Source organism: Brassica rapa, unplaced genomic scaffold (genome assembly GCF_000309985.2).
Source record: "Brassica rapa cultivar Chiifu-401-42 unplaced genomic scaffold, CAAS_Brap_v3.01 Scaffold0316, whole genome shotgun sequence".
Taxonomy (NCBI): domain Eukaryota; kingdom Viridiplantae; phylum Streptophyta; class Magnoliopsida; order Brassicales; family Brassicaceae; genus Brassica; species Brassica rapa.
The window spans coordinates 36,661-41,026 of record NW_022610259.1 but is presented as its reverse complement, the minus strand read 5'-3'; positions in this window follow the sequence as shown (position 1 = coordinate 41,026).

The following is a 4,366-nucleotide window of genomic DNA, read 5'->3' as shown; positions in this document are numbered from 1 at the left end:
GAAATAAATGATTTAGTCTTCTTGAAAGTAGCTGCACAAAAAGGAAAGGATCGATTTGGAAAAATTGGGAAGCTAGCTACTCGTTACATTGGGCCATACCGAATTGTCGCCAGAATTGGAGAAGTAGCCTATAGACTGGAACTTCCACCCGATATGCCTATGCATCCGGTATTTCATGTGTCGATGCTGCGTAAGCATATACCAGATCCGAATATGGTCGAGCCGCAGCGACCAGAGAACTTGCAACCTAACCTCACTTATCCTGAAGGTCCTTTGCGGATAGGCGAGCGTCGTATCAAGAAATTGAAGAACAGGGAAATTTCGCAAGTTCAAGTATTTTGGGGAAAGCGACAGAGAGTTGTTATAACATGGGAGGATGAAGATAAGTTCCGAGTTGATTATCCAGAACTCTTCTCAGATACCCCAGTCGTCCAGTAAAGGGTGTACACTTGTATTTTGAGAATTCGGGGACGAATTCTTTTAAGGGGGGAAGAGTGTAATAACCCTCATGAGCCAATAAATTTTTTGTTCGAGAAAAATCCCGCTCGACCAGTTTTTAGTTGGTTCAACAAGGATTAATAAAAATAAAGATCGACCCGGTAGATTAATTTCTCGAAGGGACTGTCTTGTGGTTGAAAGACCTTCACTTGATGGTTTGGTCGAGTCTTAAATATTTTGGTCGAATTTTTATTAAACTGGAAGAGATTTTCCGAGAGCAAGACGAGAGCCAAAGACAAGGAATATTTGGTTGAAAAATTATTGAAAATTATCAACCAACTGCTACAATTAATTTTGGACCAGACTCATGTCTTCCACCAGCCTGCTTGCTCAGTCTTTAATCACATGACTTGCACCTGCCTGCTTGCCTAGCTTCTTCAGTAACTGTCACATGACAATCACAAGCTGCCTGCTTGCCTTGTTTCTTAGATTGTCATGTGAGAAGCACATGAAAGGGCTGGAGTTTCTTCAGGTTAAGGAAAGGACAGCAGCTTGTGCTGAGAGTGCTGAAGCAGCTGGCCAGCTGTCCCCACTCAGCTTAGCTTTGTCCTGAGTGAAACCCTCACCTGAAGCAAGCTCACCTCACATTTAACCCCTCTCCAGCTGCTTCCCACGTTCAGAACCCTGCAGAAAAACCTAGAGAATTTCAGTGAGAAAGAGAGAAAGAAGAACAGAAAAATCAGAGAGAAAAATCAAGAAAATAAATCAAGAAAAAATTGGTGGTGACCTAATCTTCAACCTTAGCTCAGTTTCTTACCTTGGGAAAGATCAGAAGGTGAGATTTTTAAATAAAACCCTAGACCTAGTTGAGTTCAGATCATGATCAGACCTTGATCTTTCTCTTTGATCAGTCCAGCCACAAGCTTACCTTGGAGAAGAGGATCAGCTGAGGCCATCTAGTCCTTTGGTTCATCTTGGTCAGAGGTAGAGTAAAGCTTGAAGTATCCAGTCCTGTCCATTCAGCCTTGTTCAAGTGGAACTCAAGTCTTGTCCAAGCCAGTTTCAAGACTAATCTTTAGGTGAGTCTAGAGAGAAGATGAGATAGATCATGAATGTGTACATGATTGAGTTTAATCCTTTAAGAAGTGTATGGGTTTACTTAGTGTAAACACTTACACTTAAAGATTAATCAAAAGGTTAAAGTGAGGTTAATCATAATCATAGTACTTGTTCCCAAGTACTAATCTTAATTATGAAATAATCATGGTTTTGATTAAGGATTAATCATGGTTTAATTAAGAATTAATCTTTGTTTAATTAAGGATTAATCTTGGTTTAATTAAGGATTAATCTGAAATTAATTAAAGAGTAATCATGATTAATTAAGTACTAATCTTGGATTAATTAAAGATTAATATGAGATTAATTAAGGATTAATCTAGGATTAATTAAGAGTTAATTATGATTAATTAAGGATTAATTATGGATTAATTTTGGAATAATTATGGAAGTAAAAGCATGTGAAATCTTGTTATATTCACTATCCCTAAAGCCCCCGCATTACCGTGACTTGGTCCTGCGAACGGAACAAGGTCATGAAGACACGATGATGGGGTAGCTCCCTGGAGACCGTGTACTGCATGACGATGCAGTGTCGGATTGTTCATACCGGACATTCGACAATGATGGTGATGCTAACTCACTAGTCTCGGTTAGCCTTAGTGGTTTCTCGGGTCTAGTATATATATTGTATTATATGAGTATGGTAACGGGCGGGTGTTGTGGAAGTGATGTTTAAAATAAGAATTCACAATGATGATCGATATTAAAGTATAGTACTAGTACTTGCATGATCATGCATATCCATTTGATAATTTTTGGTTTATTATTGATTGTGTTTTGATTCTAGATTCACTGAGTAAACTAGTTGCTCATGACTCATTCGTGTGTGCAGGTAACCCTTAGGCGGGAGACACTTTACTCTTTTGGACGGAAGGAGCGGCCAACCAGCGGTAGTATTTTGTTGTCCTTGCAACGTACCTTTTGATGTATATTTACTTAAAACGTTGTTGGGCGATAGGCCGTAGGGTAAACTATAACACTTTGTAAGATGTTTAAAGTAAATAAATAATGTATAAAAGATGTTTATAAATCACGAGTTCTCATATGATATTAGTCCTTGTCCGGGACGAACTAACTATTGAATATTGCTTTATCGGGTTGAAAAGCCTAGAGTAATATCCGATAGGAGTGTCTCTGTTCTTTGGTTGTTGGTCTAAGGTGATCGGATTTATTTCGAGAACCTCGGGTGACCATCAGGGAACATTGACCGTGTCATTTCCGGTTATCTACGATCGGGGGTGTCACATCCGTGGACCGCGTTCTATCATTCCCTCCTTCTTCAAAAGGATTTGTCCTCAAATCCAAAGTACTTTGGCGTCCATTGGTGCTTGCTCTCCTTAGAAACTGATCATGCTTATCCTGCTTATTCAAAGCAACTAGAGAAACCACATCAAATCTGCCAAAGAAATAATGAAAGGGTTTCTCTATCCTTAAGACATCCAAATCAGGATCCAAGCCCTTAGGATAATCATCAAGGACGTGGGCAAGCATTAAGCAAGTAAGCTGGTTGCCAAAAATTGATTTATCAATCTCAAAATCAGGCCAAGGTGAGAAACTGTTATGGAAAGAAAGAGACAATGCCAAATTTGAAAAATTATCATCATGAACAAAATCAAAAGAATTCTTTGGCCTAAGCAATTTTAGTTCATGGTTTTTCCTACACCAAATCTATTTCAAAGCACAGCTCAATGAAATCAATTCATGAAAAGGTTTGAGCAAAACGTTTTTCAACCAAGTAAGAATATGTTTTCTTTTTGAAATTCTCGGTTTCAAAACATTTTCATGAACAGTAGAGGCAATCAACTCATGATCCTTACAGTGCTTTTGGTTTAGACAGGAGAATGACTGAGGAAACACCTTTGGTTCATGGAGGATTGGTTTTGGCTCAGGCCGATTCTTTCTGGGGCATGAATCTCCTTTAGAAATCTGGTACTCGCGGATAGATGGACTGAAGAACCTCCGGTTTGGAAAATTCATAACTTCTTCATCCGTGAAGCTTTTCATGCGATTCCAGGCCTCAGTGAATCCTTGATAAGTTGGATTTCTTTTAAAATTGGATTCAAGACAAAAGACGTTCGGACTGTTGAGATATCCGTCTTGGACTGAACCTCTGTCGCTGGCACCAAGGTAGCCGGTTTGAACAACAAAGCTTCCCCAAATCTGAGGTTGTTGGGCACGGCCAATGCTTTCAATTCTTAGAGGCTGAAGCTGTCTTTCCTGTATACTCAATTTAAACACTAAAAGGCCAGGATCAAATGTGCAAGATAAATATTTGTTCAAATCACAAATCAAGATATCTTTTCCAAGAACAAATTGCACATTTTTCAGCCTTTCAAGGTGCTCATCAAAGTAGATATTACTGACAAGAATCTTATCAAGATATGCAGCAACATTAATCATTTCCAAAACGTGCATATCATTATCAACATCTGAACACACAAGCTTAAGTTCAGATTGAGAAACAACTAACAAAGACTCAAGACATTTTTCAAAGAAAGTGTTGTAGACCAATATATCAGCAACACTCAAATCAACAAAATTCTCACAAGATGATCTCAGAAAATTCCAAGTTTTATCATTTTCAAAACTCAAGAGATCAGGCTGCAAAACAGAATCACAAAAATCAAGTTCACAAAAACCAGTTTCAGTTTCATGTGAATTCTGTTCCTGCATCTTTTTAATTAAGAAATCGTCCAAGTCCAGAGAAGATGCAAACAAATCATCAGTGATCAGTCTATGCCTAGAAGAGTTCAGATCAAAGCTATTTTCTTAGAAAACAAACGAATCAAAAAATTTTGTAACACAA